At 40.6% G+C, this 25,617-nt stretch overlaps 1 long non-coding RNA gene across 1 annotated transcript in view; it reads right to left on the reverse strand.

Moving 5' to 3' along the window:
* Positions 1-334: 334 nt before the first annotated feature.
* Positions 335-25,617, reverse strand: part of LOC135278778 (uncharacterized) — a 39,409-nt gene continuing 14,126 nt past the window's right edge. Inside the window, exons 3-7 of the long non-coding RNA XR_010346189.1 lie at positions 24,965-25,112; positions 24,718-24,877; positions 14,064-14,180; positions 4,431-7,324; positions 335-3,573 (exon numbers count right to left, since the gene is read on the reverse strand). This is a non-coding gene — a long non-coding RNA (uncharacterized LOC135278778). The remainder of the gene's footprint in view (positions 3,574-4,430; positions 7,325-14,063; positions 14,181-24,717; positions 24,878-24,964; positions 25,113-25,617) is intronic.

The following is a 25,617-nucleotide window of genomic DNA, read 5'->3' on the forward strand; positions in this document are numbered from 1 at the left end:
TTAAACTGACAGAGGATAGGTTTAGATTGGATATTACGAAGAAATTCTTTACTGTGGGGGTGGTAAGACACTGGAACAGGTTTCCCAGAGAAGTTGTGGATGCCCCATCCCTGGAAGTGTTCAAGGCCAGGTTGGAAGGAGCTTTGAGCAACCTGGTCTAGTGAAGGTGTCCCTGCCCATGGCAGAAGAGTTGGAACTAGATGATCTTTACGGCTCTTTCCAGCACAAACCATTCTGTGGTTCTATGAATTCCACAAATACATGACAATCACAACACTACATTCAGAGATTTCTAGAACAGCTGCTGCTTTATTATCTGAATTGAGGGGAGTAACTGTCAACTAGACAAAGATTTATTACCACAAACACTCTGAAGAACAATTCAGATAAATTCCAAAATTTGGAAAGACAAAAGTGACTGCAGGAACAACAAGGAAATATTCAGTAGCTGTAACGTACAGAAAATATCCTGTAGCTGGAGCAACGCAATTCATAACAAGATCCAAGTTTTGTAAAAGTGAAACTGTGTACTAAAAACAGTAAAAAGCAAACACCAAAAGGATCTGTTTGGGGGGAAGATAGGTGTGGCTTTACAAACCTTCTGGACAAAGCCACAGCAGTCTGCAGGAACAAAGCCACAGCAGTCTGCAGGAGATGTGGTGCTGCAGTGAGCTCCTCTACTCCTCAGGCATGCCAACACACCAGGGCAGGTAATGGGCCTCTCACATGTAACTCTGCCTGCTCCACACTTGGGCAAAACACCTGTCTGAAGTCTGTGCACCTGGCCGCCTCACTGGCTGCCTGACTCCTGGCCCGAGATTCCTTGGAGACATAAAAGTGAAAGACTTCTTGGGACATAGAGACATTGTACTTTTCACCTAAAAATGGGTGTCGCTGATTTTGGGAAATACCACTCAAATATGATCCTTATTCATGAATTTTAGTGCACCAGGCTGACTTCTCTCTTGGTTGTAATGTGTTAAAGATGATATGGCTGACTTGGTACCATAACAGTGTGTCAAAATATGTTATCACGGTAAGAAATAGAACAGTTTCTTGTTGAGACCTACATTCAGCATTCGAACTGCATTTGGCAAAGCACTCAGATGTTTGTTTAAAATTCTTTTTATTTCCCACTGATTTCAGTGGGACTGAAATAAATCCCAAATGCTTCACTTAGCTGAGAATTCAGACTTAGTTTCATAAGCATCCCCCATCACTACTGTGTTCAGTGGAAGCTCAGGGTACTTGTAGTCCAGTAGGAAAAATAATGTTTTACAAGGCATTATCTTAACAAAAAAAAAAGTCTCCTTTCTGTCGTGAGTGAAAGAGAGAAACACAAGGCCATAATCTGTTTAGTTGAATAAAAGAGCAGCTCACTGGAATGTAGGGGCATATTAGGAAAGCCTCCAAATTTTGTACATCATTAATACCCAATGTTACCATAAGATGCAATTTCTGGAGGCTGGGAGCTGATCTGTTAAAAGAGAAAAATTAATGAATAGAGCAAAGAAAGCATAAGTGTTGGTTTGGTATGATGTATTTAGTAGTAGTAGTTGCATGTTACAAAGTACATAAATTCAGAAATCATTCAGAAAATGAGATTAATGAGATACATTTCTGAAAGCCAAGGGACTGGAAGTTCAATGTTCCTAATTTTTTCCCTGGCCTGGCAGGCTGCAGGCAGCTGTATTGTGTGTGCTTGCCTTACAGGCTTTTTTTTTTTTTTTTAAGGAGATAACCACCATTCTTGTTCAGCCCTGGTCATTTCCTCCACAAATCCTGGTTCTGCTGGATGGTTTTTGCACTTTGAACTAATATCTGGAAGGAGCTCAGCTGAAATCACAGTTTTTGTTATACTGATGGCATCAGGCTGGACAGAAACCACACCACCAGTGTTTGCCCTACAGCCATCCTGAGGCACTTTCCTTCTATTTTGGACTGACCTGTTATGACTATGCCTGTGCACATCCCAGTTTGGAATGGAGAGTTCAATGTGACAAGACAGCAGGAAGGTATTCTGAGTGCAATCTCACCTCTAAGGATCTCTATTGCCTTGATTTGTATAACTTGCACTGTGGAGCTAGGAGAAAGTGTGGACAAGAGCCTTAACTGACATGTGAAAGACATATTGAAAAACTGAGTAAATGTTTGTTTTGAGGAATAGTAACTGCTTATCTCTTCAGATCACTAGGTAAAGGTAACAAACAGAAAACAAAACAGCAAGACTCTTCTGTATTTTTGTATTATTTTACTATTCTCATAAAAGTGGCAGTTTTATGCCAGTTTATAAACAGGATACTTTTTTGTTCCTACTCCTCTCTACAATATTAATTAAAAACTTTGCCTGAATTGTGCATAACAGGTGATCCTCAGACCACAAAATGAGTCCGTGTTCTGAAAAAAAGGCAGCAAGGTTGAAGTGGTTGCGAGTTTAGGGGAAATGAGCTGTCAAGTATTCAGGTCCTCAGGACTGCAGACCTAGGTAGCATAGAACTGCCATCAAGACAAGTCTTTAATGGCAGCCTGATTTTATTGCTCAGATGAACTGATGGTGGAGATAGAAAGAAGGGAGTGTTATGAGTTACATTTCACAAGGTGCTTTCACCTGAAACAATGGCAGAAAGCCTTGGCACTGGCTCTCCTTTTGTGCTTCGGGCACTATGATTATCCCAGCAGCCACCCAGCAGTCACCAGCCTAAACCCTGCCATGAGCCTGCTGAGCTGGAGAAAGAGGGTGACCAAAGGCATTTAGCCCCTGCATTAACACCACCTGATACAGTATATCTCCTCTGGGGCAGGATAAGGAAGATGCCTCAGACCGTGACCATCAGAGCTGTATGCAGCTGTATCCAGCTGCATCCATCCAGTAAACCCCAGTGAAGAGCAGGGCCAGAGGGAAACACAAATCCTTCAACAACCTCTTCAACAACAGAGCCATGCATTCTCTGTGCAGAGTCACTGAGTTCTTCATTCCCCCATGCTATTGGTCACAAAAATAGCCATCCTGATTCAGAAAGCTGCTACCTCTGGCTATATATAGGCTGTTCTGTGTGTGGTTCAACACAGAGCTCTTCACACACATTAATATCCCATTGTGTCATGCAAGGCAGGGTCAGCACTGCCCGCTGGCTGAAGAATACAGCACACAAGGGAGGGCCACAGCCCTGCAAACAGCAATTCACCTGCTCTGTTGTCTTAGAATAACAGGCTTGCAGAGTCAGTGGGATTTGTCATGGTTATGTCCCCGTGTGCCACCGTGTCCGTGGGATGCAGCCCGTGCGCTTTGCAGGAGAGGAGCCACCGTGCTCCACGTGGATGAAAACTGCAGTCACCATCAGAGAGCAACTGGATCAAGCTTGGATGTCTTTTTGTGAATGAAGCTCATGTCCTGGTGACCCACCTCAAGCAGAGGGGGAAGAGAGGGGATGTTACTAAACATGGATTCCCAGAGCAGACAGAGTGCAAGCTCGTCGTTCTCTACTCAATGCACATGCGTGGAGCGGCCCGGAAAGCACCAGACGCTGCTTGTTAAAAATTGGCATCTCTTCAACACAGCTACCAGTGATTTTTCTGTAAAACACATTAAGAGTCAGTATAAATGCCTTTATGGATTTCACACCACATTAAAAGGAGTGAGTGATTGACTACATTCCCAGTAGCTTATTTTTCATCCTTTGACAGCTGTTAACCAGACAGAAGCATTATTAGTTCAATTTCTCATGCTGTAAAAATATTTGGATATAGGAATTTGGCCAATTTTTTCCTTCTTGTTTCTGGTTTCCTATGAGAGTTGGTTGGATTGTTTTGACAAATCCAAGAGTGTAGCTAGCACAGCATCTTAGCATGAATGCTGGGTTTAGAGCCAAGCCTCCAGGTTTGCTAAGCAGATTTGAAGCTCAAGGTAAAGAGACACAAGCTCTAATTACAGCACTCCTAAGCAAAGCTTCAGGGTCATGAGGGCTTGAATATGGTTTTGCTCTTCACAAAATTCAGTACTGCTTATGGGGTGTGGAGTGTCTAGTTCAAAAGAAGGATCTCCCTGACACAGTCAGTAGAGGGCATATGAAAAATTGATATTGAATGCTAATGCTGATGTGAATCTGGTTTTATCTTGTATAGACTACAGACAGGAGAATGTCCTTCCTGTTCATCAATCTCTTCAGTCTTTATTAGAACTTCTTTATTAAAACTTAAAAAACTTCTATCTGTGTGTCTTCTGAAATTTTCCATCCCTCAAGGCAAACTCCTTTGCAATCAAGTGTTGAAGTTCTTATAGTGGAAAGCATGGAAAGAAAATAATTTTCCAAATGCCTCAACACCACTGGCAGAGTTTCTAGCATCTGTTATGGCCCCCCGGGAATTTACACTACCCAGGCATTATTCATCATTTCAAGCAAAATGACTGTGCAAAGCAAGGAGATAGTTACACAGCATCGAAGTGACTGAACTGCTCTGCATTCGATTCAGAGGAGCCAACAGCAGAGCCTGAGTGTTTCTGAGACATTCAGGTGTCACAGACAATCCCACATCTCTCCCTCAAGCTCAAGGCTCCACCAATTCTGTGAAAAGAAACCAAGGGACTTGGTAAATCACAACCATGTCTGCAAGAATTCCTCATGTTCTGGGAAGCAAACATTTGAACCTTTCTCAGTATGGTCATCTGAATATGAATTACACAAGTTCACAGAGCATACAAACAGAAAGGTTTGGACAGACTATAGAAGTAATTTTAACACCTACTTTCCTGGAATATGGTTGTTTTTAAATCAAGTCTGAGTTTTGAAATGTAAATGTTACAGGCCAAAGCTAAATTACAAAGTAAGTTCTGTTTTTCAAATATTTAATTTTTTTTAGAATAGGCATACTGGAGACAGGCATATTACAGGAGTATAAAGCATTTATTGCTGAGCAGCATGAAATAGCTACTGCAACTCTTAAGTCTGCAATTTTAGCATTCTTAAACAACACTAAGTACTTGTTTCTTGTTCCAACTAAGTATTTTTTATTTTATATTCAGATATATAACATTCTAAGTAAGCTAGTGGCAGAGAAAATGTACATTCAACTTCCCCTCAGCTTTGAGGCAAGTTAAGTTACATGATTCAGGGTTTTGCTTTCCACACCATAAGAAGAATAAAAGTGTCAGTAAGGAAACTTTTCCTTGTAGCTAAAAATCCTGGAGAATCTTCATAAAATGAGCAAACAACAACCAACCAAGGAGAAAACAAAGCTGTCATGTCCACTTCAATAATAAAGAATATGTTCATCCTGGAGAACATTCATGTTTCCATTTGCTAGATTAGCAAATGTGTTCTCTTTTTTCAGGAATTTCAAAAAAAAAGCAACATCTCATGCTCTTGGGCTCCCTGCTTGTCCAAAGGCTTTCTGCCAGACTCCGACATGGTCAGGATAGAGCTATGTCAGGCAGGGCAGGGAAGCTGTTCCTGAATAATCACCCAACTCTTACAAATAACAAGCAATGGAGCAGAAGAGAGGGGCCTCAAGTTGTGCCAGAGGAGGTTTAGGTTTAGACTGGATACTAGGAAAAATTTCTTCACTGTGGTAATTATTGGGGTTACCGTCAAAGGAGGAAAATGGATGAATCTGACACCACATTCTTAGAAGGCTAATTTTTTATTTTATGATATTATATTAAATTAAAGAATATTTAAACTGAAACTATACTAAAGACTAGAGAAAGGATACAGACAGAAGGCAACAAAGAATGATAATGAAAACTTGTGACTCCTTCCAGAGTCCCGACACAGCCTGACAATGATTGGTCATTAAGTCAAAACAATTCACATGAAACCAATCAAACATGCACCTGTTGGTAAACAATGTCCAAACCACATTCCAAAGCAGCAAAACACAGGACAAGCAAATGAGATAGTATTGTTTTCCTTTTTCTCTGAGGCTTCTCAGCTTCCCAGGAGAGAAATCCTAACATTTTTCCAGAAAATATGACAGTGACACTTCACCAAAAGGGTTTTCAAGCCCTGGAACAGGCTGCTCAGGAAATCCCTGGAGTTGCCAGTGCCTGGAAGCGTTCAAAAGAAGTGTAACTGTGTCACTCACGGACATGGTTTAGTGGTGAACACAGTGGTGCTGGGTTAATGGCTGGACTTGATGATCTTGGAGGTCTTTTCCAACCTACAGGATTCTGTGACTCTGTGACTCTAATGAGCGAGCCCTGAGCACAGAGTGAGGACACAGCATTAGTGCACCAAGCCCAGCCTGACTGACTCATGCAAAACTGAGCTGAATAAATCCCAGAATAGGAGGATTGCTGCATGACAAAAATTTTTAGCTACATGACAACCCTGTGGCTGGGACCTGAGAGGGTACCTGTGTCCATCAGAGCACTATTCCTGTAAAGCCCTTGCTGGGAGTCAGCCGTGGTGCCCAATGCTACCCACGAGTCTCCTCTCCCGGCACAGCTCACTTTCTTCTTCGCATCTGCCCGACCCAGCTAGGGCCCTGTGGTGTAGGGAACAAGGTCATACAGCAAAGTGACTTCTGCCAAACACCATTTATGAGGCATTGGGCCCAGTACTCACGTGAATTAAGAGAAAAACCTACTTTTACTTTCCCAGGCTTATTCATATAATTAATTAATATCTCAATCAGTCAAGAACAGGCAAAGACATAACAGTATTTCAGTGCATTCCTTGGGGAAACACTGCACGGAGACAGCACAATTAATTTAGACAAGATCCATTTAGATAGCAAGTTAATTTTAATGGCTAGAAATAGACAGGAGAACCATTTTTCAGAAAACACCAAGAAAGTCAAATTTCCTTTTCCCTTACCTGTTGTCTGTCTCCATTAAACATGCTTTTGTTTGAAGGCAAAGACAAGGAGAAAGCATAGCAAAACCTCTGCTGAATTTCTGCAGATTTCTGGAGCATTCAGGCCAGGTAATAGAGAAACTCACTGCTCCTTTACTGGGCAGGCAAATTTGTCCCCCAGCTCATCTACACATTGAAACTATATCAAAGCCTGAAATTATGCAATGTCTGGCTTAACTATATTAAAATCAGTTATCTTATGTCCTCCCAGTATAAGAAATACAGCTTCCCAGAGCTAAGTCAATTAATTAATTAGATTTTTTTTTTGCCTGTCTTGCAGTGATCTGACTGAAGATGGTGGCGGGGGGCAGGGGAGGGTGGGGTTAGCAAATAATCCTCATTCAATTTTTAAGCAAAGTAGGTTACTGTAAAGTTGTCCTTGTCATGGAGTGCCAAAGTGCAGCATGCAGTTCTCGCCTCCTTGTGGGTTGCCATCTGCCATTGCACCTCCCTCTCCTTCCTCTGGCTCCCTGTTGGGGTAAAGTTGATGTCAGAGGTTTTGGCAAGCAGTGGGGAAAAAAATCCAACACTGTGAGTTTTCTACAGGCCAGTGAAGTCTGCTTCTAATATTGCTTCAGTCCGTGCCTTCAGGAAATAAAATTAAACACAGCTCGTGCTGCTCTTGGGCTCAGTCCCTAAATCACTGTAAAACAATTGCACTGGAGAGCCCCTGTTTGGCCCAGGAGATGGGATTGCTGCAGGGAAACATTCTGTATTCTCATACCACAGTGCAACACTCAGTGACCATGCCACACTCTAGTGGAGCTGGGCTTTCAAAGTTTGAATAAACTATCTTTGGGCATTTAAAAATTGCTTCCAGTGTTTGATTTCAACAACTGCATCTCTTAACAGCTCATGGAAGGCTCTTTCTTGCAGAGTGAAGTTCTTCTGCCTGTGTTTGCACAGGTCATTCATTACACTCAAGCACAGATTAGGCTCCACTCATGGAGAATTTCACTTTGAAATCATAAGGCAAAATGGGATCTGCTGATTGCCATGCAATAACCAACAAATCAGAACTGGAAAAAATATCTGCTTTCTTTCTCCCCAGTCAGCTTCCATCCAGGCTGCTTTTGCAGCATGAAATAAAAATCCTGAGTGTTACTGACCAAGATCACACATACTCTGAAAAACAAAGCAGATTTCAATACCTGTTTTCTGCTATAGCTGACCCCAGCTATGGTGTTTCTATGAAAGAAAAATTACCCAACCACAAATGAAGACGATGCCTCTCTTTGCCCAGGAAATCTCTCCTGTAGCTATCTCAAACCCACTTTTACATCCAAATGGGTATTTGCTTTCCTGGCTTTATTTTTAGGAAAAAGAAGCAGGACACAGTGTAAGCTTACTAGTTTATGAAGTGTTCATTATAATTTAATTTTTTGCTTGTGCAAAACAGAACCTGAACTTTTTGGTCAAGATTTTTTCAGTAAAGACCATGACATTCATGTCAAATACAAGGTCTGAATGCTGGGTAAAAGAAATGTTCAGGAGGAGCTCTTTGATGTATGTGGTTCCATCATTTCATTCTCACATCACAGTGCAACAGAGGGAAACGAAGTCCAATGAGTTTTTAGGTAACTCTTGTTATAACCTATATTTTATTCTATTTTAAGTTTGTAAAAATGTAATTTTAAATGAAATAGACGTGTCTGGCTCTTTGGAGTTAAGCAGGCAATTAATAGAAACCAGTGCAATCTAAGCACCCTGACTCACGTTCCCAGAGGCAAAGAGCTGCTGTGGCTTAGGATGCTCTATTTTGCAGATTAATTCTCTCACAGCAGTGTCAGCAATAAAATGTTTGCACCTCAGCCACAGCAATGCCAGAACAGACATATCACTGAAAATTAATCTTCATCAGAGGTTTAAACAAGTATGCCTGCACCAGATCAGGAACAAAGGTTTTCTTCTTCCAGCTCCTATAGAAAAATGTTATTTCTAGGCAGTGGGGCAAGGAAGACATTTGGGGACAGCAGGACTGGTTTTTTTCAGAGCTTCTCTCCAGGGGCTGTGCAGCTAGTGGGTGCAGGACTGGGTGTCAGCATCCATGGCAAGATGTTTCCTCAGGTCCCTGCTCAATATTTCTGTCAGAGCAGGGATTAACAAAGAAAGGAAAGGTTTTCTTCCAAAGTTCACTGAATGACTGTCCATTTTTCCAGACAAAAGGCAGCACTTAACCCCATCATTGCACTGAAAAGGAATATTCTTGAACAAACCCTCCCACAAAAGTGGCTTATTTTATGTGAGGTGTAAAAAGATTTCACGCTAAGATAAATTGACAATTATTTGCCATGATGCAGCAACCTTCTCCTTTCAGAGTCATTCATGCAGCTTTGCCCTGGGCAATATATATAGATCTATCTGTCCCATGGCTATAAGTCTTCACACAAATCTGCCAGGCATTCAGCTCTAAAACCCTTCACATGAGGCTACTGGTTCAGCTTGTATCTATTGCTTAATCAATGAGCAATAAAACTCCAGCCACTGCTGAACTGCTGCTTCAGCTAATAAAGGCTTGGTCTGCTTTGCTAGAGTATCCTAATTACTAATAATGAAATAATGTAAGTAGATCTGATATATTTGGAAGTTGTACTTTTTTCTTTCACCAAAATGGAAACTCAGTAAGTCTTGGAGTTTTATTCCTCACTGAATTACTCTTTAATTGGACATGTTTGCCTCAGCTGCTATTTGTAGCTGCAGCTCTCCCCCTACTCAGGGGGAAATCTTTAACATCACCACCAACAGGGCCACAACGTCTTCTGCGGCAAACTGTAAAATATGACCATCCATCCCTGGGTAGAGACAGATTTAATACCCATCCTTTGCCCCAGTGGGTTAGAAAAACTGACTGGTGGTGCTGCACCTTCTCTGGACTGACAAAGATAATAGCAGCAGGCTTGGTTTGCACCAGCAGCAGACTGTAAAGGGACTGGCAGCAGCCTCATAAACACAATACCAGTAACAAATATCAATAATTTGTCATGTATTTCTGTTCCCTCTGCCTCTGTGTTACAGAGGGCACTGAGCTGAGCCTGTGCATACTACAGAAATCTCTGGCCAGGCTGTAAAAGATCCTTGGACCTTACACAATAATAAAATTAATAAAGACAGTTTGGGGAATCTTCTCTGAAACAGCTCAATTCCTGTCTCCTGAGGTCCTGAAGATTAAATAGCTACTGGAGAGCCAGAAGCAATGGAGGCCTGTTGAGATAGGTAAGCATACCTGCCCTGCAAACAGTGTCTTCTAAAAGGACTTCCAGAAAGGGTTCTGTGGAAAGAGCTGCAGTGATACAGAAGTAAGGGCTCTTACAGAAACACTGCTCAGTGGCCGAGGGGAACAGATTGATCTCCCAATGAGCCAGCAGTGAAAGATCTTATGTCACTCTGTGTTTCCATGGTTTGGAAATATGCAGGTAGCTAGAATGCCTTACAACAAAAAACCAATTACCCAGAGTAGCAGCCTTAGTGGTTATAGTGTAGAAAAGATGTTTGTGACAATTTTCCTGTATCAGTGCCCATACTGCAGTCTTTTGGGGGGAGAAACCTCTCTGCAGTGTTTAAAACATTGTTTTCTTTTTAAAAGCCTGGTAAAATACTTTTAACTGATCAATGAACTATATCCTTTCTAATGTGGTGTGCAAATATTGGGACACTTTTAATGTAATTTCCAGTCATGCTCATTGGAAATACTTTATTCAGAAATGCCTGCTTTGTTCTCTGCAGAGTTTGCAGATGTAGATGGGGTAAGTGAAGAAGTAGCTGCTGCTCTCCAGTTTTGGCAAGGCCTGGATCTCAGTGCAAGGTTTGCAGGAAGTACCAGAGGCAGAGTAGTTTAAAAAGTGCATACATTGCATATATGCAGGCCAAGGCTGATCATCTTCCATATTGTGAGATTTTTCATAGAAAAGTTTGGGTTAGAAGGGACATGCCTTCCATGTGCCTTAGTATAGCTTCTGGGAGGATCTGTTCTGTGATCTTCCCGGGTCCAGAGGTGAGGATGACAGGTTGCTAACTCCCAGGGTTCTAAAGGTACAATGTTCCCCTTTTTCCAGCCACCTGGAACTTCACTTGATTGCCATGACTTTTCAAACATCATAGAGAGTGGCTTGGCAAGTACATCAGCCAATTCCCTCAAAACTCTGGGATGCCTCTCATCAGGTCTCACAGACCCATGTATCTTCAAGTTCCTCAGGTGCTTCCAAATATAATCTTCCCTTGCAGTAATAAGTCCCTTCTCCTGGGTAGACGACATTCTTTCCCTGATGTTGCAACTGTTGAAGTGCCCCAGCAGGACAAGAGCCCGTGAGCATGGTTCCTTGTGCAGCTGGAGCAGCCTATGCAGCCTGTGCAGCCTATTCCTTTGTCAACAGACTCCTCTTGAACAGTAAGAAACCAAATAAAAATTGCAGTGCAGCTCCACTACCATAAAGTTCAAAGGTATTAATGGTTATATGGCAAAGAGGAGGATTGTAATGATGTAAATCTTGAGTTTAGATGATTATGCATGGCTCAGGTAGCAGCCACACCTAGAATTATGGGCACTTCCAATCTACGCAATGTAAAAGTCAGTGCACCGATAAAAAGAACCAAAAAATATGGTCCAGGGCAACAAACAGTATTTTAGGCCTCAGTGCTTGTTTTGGCTGGGATAAAGTTAATTTTCTTCACAGTAACTAGTATGGGCTATACTTTGCATTTGCGTTGGAAATGGTGCTGATAAGACAGGGATATTTTAGCTGTTGCTACGCAGGGCTTGCACAGTGTCCAGGCTTTTTCTCTTCCTTGCACCACTCCACCAGTGAGCAGGCTGGGTTTGGACAAGCAGTTTGGAGGGGACACAGCCAGGTCAGCTGACCCCAAGTGACCAGAGGGACATCCCACACCATATGGCATCATGCTCCGCATATAGAGCTGGGGGAAGAAGAAAGGTGGGGACTTTTGGGGTTGTGGCTTTTGTCTTCCTGAGTCACTCTTACATGTGCTGGAGCCCCTCTTCCCTGGGCATGGCTGAACACCTGCTTGCCCATGGGAAGTGGTGAATTAATTCCTTATTGTGTTTTGGTTGTGCATGTGGCTTTTGCTTTGCCTATTAAATTGTCTTTATCTCAACCAATTACTTTTCTCACTTTTACCCTCCTGATTCTCCACTCCATTGTGCTGGTAGGAGACTGAGTGAGCAGCTCTGTGGGGCTGAGATGCCAGCTGAAGCTAAAGCACAACCAAAATTTGTATTGCACAGAGGATAAGACAAATTTTGTACTGTCTAGCATAGTGAATACTCAAGAGAGAAACAAGCAGGCTTTATAAATACTATACTGGCAGCACAAATGAAAGAAGGAAATTATTAGCAGAAAATAGCAGGTCAAGAAGAAAGACCCTCAGTCTGGGTAAAGTTTAGATTCCAAAAAGCTCTTCATGGAGCAATTAGATAGTCATATGTAAATACCTAAAAAGAACTGAAAAATATGTGTTTTGATTGTTTAAAAGTGTGTCAGAGCAAACCCTTATTGAAAGTGGCCTGCAGTAGCAAAGAATGAGACATGCACTTGGCTCATGGAATTAATAAAGGGAGCTAATTGGGAAAGAGCTCTGGTGCCTGAGTCACTCTGCACCTGCTATTTTACATCTTTTGCAAAGTAGGCATAAAAATGCTAATATGTAGTCAGAATAAAATGTCATTATTCTGGCTGTAGTGAACCTCACATTTATTTTACTGTGTTGTCAATTTCTGCATATGGCAGCATCAAATCCACTTCTCTTGCTGTATGTATTTAAGTAAAGTTTAAAGAAAACAGAAAATGTCTTTGTCAGAAGGCCATCCTGTCCTTCAAATGCATAGAAAAGGACTGAGTGATCTCAGTTCTGACACTGGTATCTATCTTTTTACATACATTGTTCCCCTCCCCAGTGAAGTCAATAGGAATAATAGTTTCCCCCTTCTACAATTTTTATGGATCCCATGCCAAAAGTACATAATGGGGTTTACTTTGGAGTTTTTTTCATTACTATCTGCAATGTAATCAGTGAAGTCAACAGTACTCTAGAAATAGGGATACAGTCTTATCTAAATAGCTTTTTTTTGACAATAGAATAAAAAATTGGAATGGATTCACATTTGATAATTTGTTTTCTCCACATGGACAGCTTTTCTTGTTGTAACAGCACTTCAAATATAATGCATTTAAATGGTTACTGTGTTACAGCTTTTTCTGCTTTTCTGAGAAAAAGTAGTTGATGTTCTTTTCTAAAAAAGAATAAAGGTTAAATGTGATTTCAAGAAGAAAAACACATTTCTTTTCATAGAAAAATAATTTAAGGCAGGACAACCTTGAGTTCAAACTAATTGGTAAGATTCCTTCAAATTAGTTATGGATTGTCACTGTCAAAATCTGTTTCTTTACAGTAGCATGACATTTTCCATCCCTTAAGTTCTCACAGGAACATACATAAATTTTGATGACAGAGCTTTCAGAAAGCCTGTAAGATACATGTCTAAATTGTGGCTATAGTCCTAAACTATTTTTCAGAACTAGAAAGGATAATACTGTAAAATCAGGCCATTTCAAGTTAGCAGAGACAAGTGCTCAAACCAGTTCCTTAAAAGGCTCAGAACTGGGAGTGATAAGGACTGATTAAATTAATTAGCTCTGGAAAACTCCCAAAGACTTTCACGTGTTTCTTATGCAAAAGAGATAAAACTCAGAAATAATTCCAGCTTTCCTACATTTATGAAAGATAAGTATACCTACATTGCCTCCTGCTTTGGAAATCTTTTTAGAGAACATGTTCTACAGATACATTAACTACCTGGCACTGCGCTTCTCCACGTTTGTGCTGATGTGAATAAAATCTGGAGGGTCTCCTCAGAATAAAGCCTGTCTAAGTGAAATGCAGATTAAAGCCTTAAGAAAGTCTCTCCTCCCATTTAACTAAGTCAATTTTCTAAAAATGTTTAGTTCACATTAGTCGGTGTATTGTTCTAATAAATAATTCCTTAATTGACTTTACAACATTATATGAAAGACTGACAGTTAATAAATATTGCAGTCATATTCCCTTCAAAAATAATAACATCCTAAGGACACTGTGGGCATCTGTCAGATGAGCGAAGATAAATGAGGACATGTATCATTAGCCACTTAAATGCCACAGCCCCATCTCTAAACTAATGAGAATTCATTACAAAGATACTAGAGAAAAGCAGATTACCTTGGATTTATGGAAAGGTAAATCTGGTTTTGCTTATTGTTTGTTTGCTTGTTTTCAAAGTCCTTACAAATGAACAGCCACCACCTTCTTTATTGTGCTTTGCTAGTTTTCTCCTCTCTGTGAAGTTGAAAAGATTAATATTAGAAAACTGATTCAGATCCAATTGAATCTATCGAGCTGCTTTGTCAAACACCTGAGCTTAATGCAGGGATGCTTCTTCATTGGCATTTTCACACAACCTTAGCAAACATCAGCTGGTCATGTAGGAGAAGATTTTCAAGTGACCACTGATGATATACTCCCTTTAACACGTATGATTTTTCTGGAAATGTTTTGCACTGACCTGAAAATTATGAAGAAGGGCTGCAAGAGACTGTGATAGTGGACACATAAAACTGGGACAATTGGCCAAATACCCTGGAATCATATAATCCTGAAAGTTGGAAAAGACTTTTAGGATCATGGAATCCAACCATCAACACAGCATGGTCAAATCCACCACTACGTTCTATCCTTAAGTGCCATATCTCTGTACTTTTTAACTTCTCCAGGGATGGTGACTGTACCACTTCTCTGGGCAGCCTGTTCCAATGCTCAATTACTCTTTCAGTGAACAAATTTTTCCAAATATCCAATCTAATGTGGTATCTAGGAAAATATGCAAACAGAAATTAGTTAAGAGTCCAGTGTGAGACAGCATGCAGCACCAGCACTTCTCAGAGCATCCAAGCCCTGCACCAGCATTTCTTATTTTTTCAGGTTTAAATGAAGAGTAACTGGGTTTGCTGTGAAAATTCTGGCTCCCCATTTGATCAGATATTGGGAAGTACAAATAAACATGTGCTGCAAGGGTACAGATGAACATGTGAGTGAGGTTGGCATTTCCATCTTCTTTTTGCCTCATCAGGGCTTGCACATTTTTTCTTGCATCATGAAATATGAATTCCTTTTGAGAGGGACTTGCTGAACTCTATGGATTGTTTTGGTGCCTGAGGCCAGGAAGAGGAGTGTGATGCCCTATGAGGCAAGAGAAAGTGCCTCAGAGGCAGCTGGATGTGTTTGCATGTGAAACTGGAGACCTATGGACAGCTTTTGAAGTCAGAAAGCCTGAGCACTGACCTCTGTGCTGGTAAGGCATATACAGGTTCTGTGTTCATACAAGAGCTCCCTGGTGGACAGGAGCTCCTTACCACCTAGAGATGCTGTGAGCTGTCCATCAAGGTCTGTCAGAGGAAACCTCATTCCAGTAATCCCTGCTGACACACAGTTAAGGACTTTAAAGCACTGATGTAAATTGCAGCAGTCTGGCAGCTGCTATAAATTGTATCCAAGTTGGGCTGGATCAATAAAATCCAAAATCTCCTTGGATTCTGCTCTTTCTCATACCAGGAAGAAGTGCTAATATTTGTTCTTATTCTTCTGTTTTAAATGGGGGCACCATGGCACAAAGAAATAGGACAATATCCATTCAATGTAAAGCTTGGAAACCATTGTCCACAGCACGTTTCCTCAGTCAGGCCTAAATCTGTACATGTTCCCTGCTTGATTATGACTGTAGTTGATCTCTTCATCTCAAGCCCATACTGAGGTGTCCTGTTAAGAAAGAGGGCAGTTCAGCAGTTCAAGTGCTCACTGGTGAGTAGAAATTTTGCTGCTCCCTCTTAAGGTTTGTTGTACATGAAGAACAAATTCTGTTGCCTGCAGTATTCTGGCAATGAGTACTTTTTGCAGATTGATTAAATGCTTCAGCTTTGCTCAGTCTATTAATCTCAGCAGCCATTTATTGCTTCATATACTACAGTGCATTGGGGATTATCTCTTAAGCACTGTGTGTAGAAGGCATGTAGCAGCAAGATACAAATCTTGTGTCTCGGAAATGTTTCTCCAGAAATAATGAAAAGCAGCTGTCAGTAAAAACCAGGATGGTTTGTATTGGCACTGGATGCCTCAAGCTTTTGTCATCAATACTGCAAACTCCAGTGTTCTACATCACTTAAGTGACACTGACTCAGAATTCGTGGCTTAGCGTAATGTACTGCTGCTGCTGCACCCTTTCTTGTCTGCTAATTCCCAATGATACGTGACCCAGTGGAAAAGGGACTTGAAATGATGCAAACTTCCTAGAATAACATGAGCAATTGCTGTTGTGTGTTGGCTGGAACATTCAGCCTCTTAATCCTGCAGACCAGTGGACTCTTACTACTCTTTCCAAAGTTGCAGGTATTGTTACTCTGCATATTAAGCATACATTTTAAGGTAGTAAGTGCATCCTAGTGGACTAAGCAAACACATATCAACTGTGTTAGCAGGGAAGCTACCAGCATGAATAAACCACAGCTCTTACTTTATCCTGAGTCTTTAAATATCTTTTTTCTTTTGTTGTGCAAAAACTGATGCTTAGCTAACATTAGTAGCAGTGGAGCTATGCCAGTCCACAGCAGCAAAGGGATGGCCTCTTGGCTCTTCAGCCACTGTTACTGACTTTGAGATATCATCTGCCACTCCCTAAATCCTTTGCTTGGTTATTTGCTTAATACTGGATTTTCTTTCATTTCAATAATGTAAAAACAAATAGGCACATGCATCAGGATGAATTAACTCTGAGTTGACAATATAGCCCATAAGAGTGTTTTACCTACCTTATCTCTTCTGATGACACATCTTCCAGACTTGAGTCCCTTGACTTACTGGAAATGATGGAGTAGAAAACAGAAAGCAGTTTTGAAGCTGAACATTTAATGAGATGTACAGGGTGATTCGAAGATCTTTGAAAACAACACAGACAAAAACAGCAGTTCCTAGCACCTGGCCAAACTACAGAGTTTCCTGACAATCTACTCTGGCAGTGACATGGAGAGAGTTTAGGGCATGAAGGAGACTGTGATGCCTTCCAAGAGCCCAAACAGGAATTCTCTGTCTCCCAGAACGGTGACATTCTTTGCACTCACACCAACCTGGGCATTCAGCCCTGCATCTCTGCTGCCTGAGCATTCAGGTCACCAACAGCCTAGCTCCTCGCCATCCTCATGTTACTGCTTCCCTCCAAGTCTTCAAAATGCTTCTTGACCACAGTCAAGCAAGCCCCCAACTTGGTCCTATTTCCCTGTCCAAAAAAGCCCCAAATGCCTATCCCATCACATGTGTATTTGCCACTCAGCTGGCTTCTCCTTTTCAACAGTGACCTCAGTTCCCCATACCACTTATTCTGGTCCTCATTATAATAAATTGATTTTTGGGTTTCTTAACTAAAATTTAAGGTTACCAAGAACAACCCGTGTACAATTATCTAATGTATGATTTGATGAGGAAGGTATTAACGCCAAAAATTTGTGTTGGTTTTTTTGCATCATCCTGTTAATTCTGATTTACAATTTAACATTATTCATTTTCTTTCTTTTTCAACCATTAGTTCAGTTATAGCAATGGGGGGAAGCTAATTTTTTTGTAGCTTTCTTCCTTGTCCCAAATTTATAACTTTATTTGCTTTTAAATTGTTTTCTTTTATTTGACAACAGCCATAAATGAATTTTTCTTCCCTTTCCCTTCCTATATAAGCAGAAGCCCTAAGTGTTTCTACCTTCACCAGTGCATTTTAAAGTTCTGTGTGGTGGTCACATCCAAAAGAGAAGCAAGCAATGCACTTGTGCAAGTGCAAAGCACAGACCTCCCATGATTATTCCTGAGTATAGAACAGCCAGAGTGGCACACCAAAAATCAAGTGCTGCTGTAAAGTTTCTCACAGCAGGGTAGGGTCCCCTTTTCCCCATTCCCATGCCAGTGACCCAGCATGAACCTCATCAGTTTTAGGGGTCAGAGAAGACTATCTGTGGTAAGAAACCTTTAAAGAGAATCTGGACAAAGTCATATCTCCAAAATTGCCCACGATTTTGAACAGCACCATAGGTCATTGATGGGGATGAACAAAACAAAACAAAAGCCAAAAACAAACAAAAAACCCCCCAACAACAACAAAAAAACCAAACCAAAAAAGAACCAAAAAACAACCAACCAACCAACCAAAAAAAAAAAAAAAAAAGAAAATCAACAAAGAAAACAAACCTGAAACCCATGAACCACCCTGTTTACTTTTGCCAATTCAGCACCTGTAACATCCCTTTGAAACATCAGGCTTAACCATTTCACAGTTTTACATGAACTGAAAAGTAAAAGGTGAAATAAAGTTCAGGGATCTCCTGGGAGTCTACAACCCACTGATATATGGAATTTTTCTCAGACTAGAGAAGGTGAAGGACAAGTGGAAGTCAAAGGCATAACAGCAAGGAGAGAAATATATAGAAGCGCTTAAAGAAAGAAAGAGGGTTTCCATCTGAGCTGGCAGCTGCCAGAAAACATCTGCAAGATAACAGAGCACAGTCTGGCCAGAACAAGGAGGGCAATTAGTGGCTATGGGGAGAGTGTGACAGCACAGGGGCATTATCAATATGTTATTATTATTACTGTTAAAATAGCCACTCAAAGCTTTGCCATCTCTTTTCCTCAGTGTGACAGAGACCAAACTGCTCCCAAAGGTGCCATGAATCAGATACAGACCTTCAATACATGGAGATCCCCAATAAGAAAGACTGCTCACCAAGACCCTAACCAAATCACTCAACTTTCCTCTTTTCATAGTACAAAATAGTCTCAAAAATGTGCATCTTATTTTATCTACTTAGTGAATACATATCATTTACTGATTAAGCATTTTCTCATCAGCTGTTTCTAAAATTCACAACATAAAAAATGAAAATAAATAATTCTGAAACGTGAAGCATTCATACTGAGTGTACAGTTAGAATTAGCAGAGTAAAATCTTACTAAGGGAAAAAATCTGGACAATGCACAGAAAACCTTTCTGGGCCTGTTGGTGGAAGCTCTTACATAGATCATCCACTCTGTGGTGCAGGTAAACAATGATCAGCATTCCTGAAAGCTGCAGAATGATCCCTCTGATCCCCAGACAGGCTGCAGAACGATCCCTCTGATGCATCACACAGAGCCCCTTGCACCTGGTGGGCTGGTGTGCACTATTCCATTTTAATACTCACATGAATACACAGAGAAAGCAAAAAAAAAGAAAAATTGAAGAAAGCTTTGCATCTTAAGAAAGCTTTGCAATTTAAAATTTTCAAACAGTATTTAAAAATCCTCTTCCCTCTTTGTGGCAGCTGTGCCAGGCATCTCAGGTTGTGTGCTGCTGGCATCTGCTGCTCAGGAGAGCATCCTATGGGCTGTTCAGCCTGTCTTGAAAGTCTTCAGACCTCTGTTGAGCAACCCTGAGTGGCAGGGCACTAGATTAAAATTCTTAAGGAGAAAATCTACAGTCCTGCTGTAGATTCTTCAGTAATGGTGACACAGGGTTGGGGGTTTTGTGTCCAAAGAAAGGTTTCCTTCACGTTGCCAAACTTTTGAACACTCTGAGTTTCCCATGTCCTTACTTCTAGAAAAATAGCCTTTGACAGTCTGAAGCCATTCAGCCATCACTGGTCATCGCAATTCTGCTGCAGAATTCCCTCCTCTGCCTGTACAAGGTAAAACAGTAGGAACTAAGATGATGAACACGTTTAGCAGAAATAAAGCCAAAGTATGACACACTGGGGAAAAATAGAGGTGCTTATTATAAATGGAATTTTTGAGATACCAGTATATTAACGTCTTTTTAAAAGTCAGTGAGCATGTGAAAAAAAAGAGTGATTTATTTGACATAATATACTTTGATAGCCAAAGTTTTCATCAAGCTTCTCCAAGAAGCTAAGCCTCCTGAGAAGAAAGGAGGTGTCCTAATGAACTTACTTACACACACATCAGTTAAAAAGTGGCAATAAAAACCAGGAAGGCATGGCCAGGTTTTGCAACAGGCATTGATTACAAGATACTGCTGTGGAAATCTATGCTAGGGCTGGTGCTGTACCACATGTTTAAAAGTTATGTAGCAAAAGGGTAGAGAGTGAGGCTGCAATGTCTGCAGAGCAGTGTATTCAGAGTAAGGCTGGCTGTGAAGACCTGCAACAAGGATTCTTCTTGTATTTTAATTGGTGACAAAACAGCGCATGAAACAGTGTGAATATAGACAATGTGAAGCTGGTGCCTGCTTCAATGTAACACTGATTATATGAACTGTATATACATAGTGATGGGACATAAATTAGCTATTTCCACTCAGGAAAGGGGATTTGGAGCTATTTTTCATGTTCAAAAAGACTGTATTGCATATTAAGCATTGTCAGAAAGGGAGCAGACGAAAATAACAGTAAAAAAGGTCATACAGTTGTAAAAATCTATCATGCATTCCCAACTTGGCTACAGCACATAATTCTGATCACTCACTTTCACAAAGAGCACAGGAAGGAAGGAGAAAGCTGTCAGAACAATAAATGCATAGAGTGGCTCCCATATGATGGCAGACTAAATTCTATGGGAACTTTCAGCTTCCAAATGGTTTGTGAAAGGTGAGCAGGGAATAGTCTTTCACTGTTTTCCCCAATTCAATACTCAAAGGTCTTTTGAGTTCTAAGTTCTAATAAAGAAAATGAAAGGTTTGGGGTTTTTTTCCATTCAGATTTGAATGATGAACCTTAATTGCAAAGGATATTCTGCAGGTGAAAAAAAGTTAAACAGTTTTAAAAAGGAATGACAAAGTTAATAAAAAATAGACCTATTGATGTAATTCAAAAAGGTAGTCTGCATGCCATCTCCATTGGAGGAGAAATTCCCTATAAGGCCTTTTTCAACATATGTGCCCAATTTCAACATGTTATATACACAGTGTTGGGTTAGCCAGATCTTTGACTTAATCTACCACAGAAGTACTTCTGTTCTTGCATTCCCTGGTCTTGGGAAGAGCCATACCCAGTATGAAGTTTTCAGAGATAAGTGTCAGTTCTTACTTTTTGCTTCCTTACTCTGCTGCTGGGGGATTCTTCCTAGTGCAGGTCTCTAGAAGGCTTGAGTCAAGACTGAAATAGGACAGTTGAACCTGGGGATAGTGGGATAACTCAAAAGAACTTTGAGGTCCCTTACAGATCTTTGATTTGGCAAGCTCCAGTGCACATAAACTGGAAGATGCTGTGTAGCTATGACATTTTAGTGAAAAAGCCTCTACTAGGATTTTTCCTGTCCTGAGGAGCTGAGTGCCTCAGGAAAGAAATGTAAACAATAACTATCTGCTGGTGTGGAATGCAACAGGTGCATCTTCCATTGGTCCATGTGGATTGTTTTCAATCAGTGACCAATCACAGCCACCTGTGCCAAGGCTGTGAGCAGTCACAGGTTTTTGTTATTGATTCCTATTCTATTCTTGTCTTTGTAGCCTTCTGATCTTCTTCTCTCTGTTCTTTTAGTATAGTTGTAATGTAGTATTTTAGTATAATATATAACATAATAAATCAGCCTTCTGATGAAAATGGAGTCAAGCCTCGTGTCCTCACACAAGGGGCAGCCTAAACAACAATGCTGCTGCTCAGGAACAGGGTACCTGGGAGAACCATGTCCTGTATCTATGCACATCAATCAGGTTTTTGTCCTGAGACACAAATCCACAGTCAGAGAGCAATGAGCTCTTGTGGCAAAAGACACATCATGGTACTTTTACACTTACGTTAAAGGATACAGAAAATTTAGATTTACAGTAACCAGTAACAAAATATGCTTCTAATTCCAGTGATGTAATTCCAAAATATCCTGTACCCATCAGTCCCAAGGAACATGAAATTCTAGCTCACAGCACTGAAGGTGTACTTTTAAAGAAATCACCACCAAAACAAAACAATTACTTATAGCAAGATAAAAGCCCAATGCTTCTTTATCTTTACTTATTCCAGAGCAGATAATGTGAAGCAGTTAAAGAGAAGCATTTCATTTCAATGGAAAGCCTCTCATGTGTAGAAATCCTGAGTGTGAAACTAACTTGTGGAGTTTTTTTAATTCCAAAATTTTCCCTTGTCAGATAGTCACCAATGAAGCTTGAGGCCATCTAATCCCTTTTATTATCATCCTGCAGTATAATATTGTAGAGACAACTACATTTGATAAAGACATCCATTAGGAAATCTATCCTCTATACAGGTGTCAGGACTGCACAAAGACAAGGTTTGTATTATACAAGTACTAAACGTGTAAATACTAAATACTTGTAAATACTTTCTACTACATAGTAGGAAGACAGAGGTTTTTATCCAGGAAAGCAAATCTATTCCAGTCTTAAAAAATAGATGTACCCTACTGCAGCAAAAAGGGGTACAAAGAAGCCATCAAATGACTCTGGGGGAGCTTCTAAATATTCTTCTGTGTGAATAGAGTGAATAATGGTTTTGTTATTTCTTCTTATATCTCAGTAGATTGTTGATAACTACATTTTGTTCTCTATCAAAATGGCAACCATTTGCTAAAATCTTTGCTGGATTTAAGTGCCAGACAGTCAGCATTTGGTGGGATTAATCTTAAAAGCTTGTCCAGTATTGCCCAAAGGGGCTGTTTTGGGATAAAAAAGCAGGCCACATGGAAGAAGAATTTGTGGACTACATCTCTCTGCTGGTATTATCTGAGCTGTTCTGCTAAAAAACCATAAGTACATGGCTAAAGTTACTTACCTCCATACTGTTGTGTCCGTGTCACTCAGGTGACCCGATCATATATATACATTCATGCAATAATGCCAACTAAGAAAACCACCAGGTATTGCTGCCTGTTACTAAAAGGCAGCATACTAATACTCCCATATTTACCTAAGGGCTCAATTTTGCTGCCTTAAATCAAGACAACATAATAGCTGCTGCTGTACTTTAAAGGAAACAGTTTCAAAGTGGTTAATCTGGTGAATGTGGTACAAACCTTTTGCCAGCCCTTTTCTGCACTTACAGTTGTCTAAAGGAATTGCTGATAGGGAGGCTCAGAACACTGAAGAGGAGCAAAACAAAATTGATTTAAGCATGTACTTTTACATGGTAGGTGAGTGCACAGACACAATGTCACCACCCCTAGGCTGAGAGCACTGGCAGTGGCACTCTTCTGGCTCCAGCTTTGTCACCTGAAGATGCTACTGTGGCTCCCTACATGTAACCACCCACTGGCACAAGGGTCCCATCCAGCTCATCACCAGGTGCAGCCAAATAAGTCAGCACTGCTCAATCTGTTTTGGTGTAAATTCTCCAAGATTAGCACAGTGCAGTTTCAAACCAGCTGCCTTTGCCTAGGTGAATCTGAAGAGCCCCTTTGCTAGCTCTGCTCCCAGGTGGGAACTTCCAACACAGAAGCAGTGGTGTCCAGGTGAAGAGAGTAATCTGCAAAGAGAGTGTGGCTCAGCTCTGCCTGCAAATCCTGCAGTCTCTGAAAGATGCAGCAGTAGAAGCACACTGTCTTCATTTAGGGGAGGAGGTGTGTGGGAGCAAGCAAGCATGACCACAATTATACAGTGCATTAATGCATACACTGGACAAATCCCTGAAAAGCTGTGCATGCACAAGAAGATTCTCATAGCTTGCTGTGAGGTCTGTGTTTCCTGCCAAGTCTGTCACTCTTGGATATTCATTATTTAAGTCAGCAGTGTTTATGTAATTACAAAAGATCTGGAGGTGGTAAGGAAGGGTATGCTTTGCATGAATGCTAAATGCAATCTACCTATACTTAAGAATTAACATTCATAGTTAAGCAGGTCAGTCTTTAAATCAGTTTTGTTAGTCTATTTGAGTTCTGATCCTTTAAAAAGTACCTTACCTTTGTCAGCCTGTTGAAGACTCTGAGAGTTATAATTTTTTAGAAAGAGATCATGGAACAATGTGACTTAAGCAATGTTCTGAAATCTATGTTCTCATGTAGCTCAACTTATCCAACTAACCTATGCTAAGGTTTTGTTATTCCAGTAAGAAGTGGACTAATACTAACTTAAGCCTAACATTATTAAAGCCTGTTATTTCCTTGTTTTTCCTATTACCTAATTTTAACTTACACTGGGTAGTAACCAAAGTCCCTGCTAGAAAATTTTTGAATGGGTTTTCTTTGTAGCCAATTTGCTTTCTTATATTTGAACAAGCTGGGGCTAGATCTGCCAGACAACTTAAAAAGGCTTTTTGTAAGCATGTTATCAGCCACCACCTCATGTTTAGAGATGTGATTGATTTGAAAAGGACTCTTATTTCAACAGACATATCAGTTTGTCAAACATGGAGAAGTTTACTTGTTTTCTTAAGATACAATTATCCCTACGGTTCTAGAAGTGGTAACAGTGAAAAGGCTAAATGAAGCTGAAATAATTACAATAAATACATAATAATATTAAATATTATATGACATATATTAAGTCACATAATATATATAATCTATGTCAATTGATCAGCTGACACAAAGTCTTAGCTTTATTTTATCACCTTGGAGCATTGAAACTACTATACCCAAATTCTGTTGTGATTTCTGGTGGGTTGTGTACCCATTTGTTAAGGTTACTCAATCTTTTTCCTGTCCTGTAAGGCTCTGATGCTGTGTTATTAATATTGGGCCACTACAGCACATGAGAAAAGAAAGCTGATCAGTATCAGGGAGGAAATTACATTTCTGCCCAGTTAGCTGGAGCACCCAACACATGATTCACACTGATGACACTTTATACTGCATCTCTAAGTTATTCCTCATCCAGTACCAGTGCTTAAGAGAAAGTAAATACCTGATCTGGCATGCAGTCTGTGCAAACAAAGTTATCCCTTCCAAACTTCTAGAACAAATCTGAAGCCATCCGTGAGCTGTCCTACTTCAGTGCTTTTCATCCTCCAGCTGTGGCACTTCAATTCCCAGTTGCTAAGCACCTAGGGCCTCACATGATTTCTCTTGGAATCAAAACTTAAGACAATTAGTCCTCAAGCCTTTAAAATCCATCAGCTTTATTATTAAACTGATGAACTGTGAAGTCTTACCCTGTTATGTATAATCTCCCTCCTTCAGAGCAGTTCAGCTGATGCACCGTAGAAGCTGCCCAGCCCCAGGTTGTCCACACTTTCACAATGAAACACAAAATGTGTGTCCTCTGTGACTCACTGCCACTGAACTAGGGCTGCCATGGATCTGTGAATAATGCAGAGCTCACAAATAAGCAGGGCTTTGTAAATAACATACTGCTGGTGGTAACAACATTCTTCCAGGAGAGGCAAAACTATGTACCACAGTTCTGGTATCTCAAGCACTATGTCTCCATGAGATGTGAAAATATCAGGGATGTTTTATAACTTTTAGCAAACAGGCTTTAATAGCAGCTAAAAACGCTGGGACTTATTTTCATATCATCACTGGGATTGGTAACAGCAGAATTCTCATGGGTGAGTTGTGTCTCCTAGCTGACACCCCACAGATCATGACATCGCTACAAAACTTGTTACCAGTCATGTTTGAACTCATGGCTTAGGGAATCAACATATCTGGAGGTAGGGAATACATGATTATATCAATATCTGAAGATATCCTTCTCCTTTTGTGTAGTTTTGTGTCCATGTGTCTTCTCCACACAAGAGACAACAGTCCCTGTAGTACGCAGCCTCACCTATTTCATCTGTCCCAAAACTGTTCAGGAACA

Source organism: Passer domesticus, chromosome 1, assembly GCF_036417665.1.
Source record: "Passer domesticus isolate bPasDom1 chromosome 1, bPasDom1.hap1, whole genome shotgun sequence".
NCBI classification, from domain to species: domain Eukaryota; kingdom Metazoa; phylum Chordata; class Aves; order Passeriformes; family Passeridae; genus Passer; species Passer domesticus.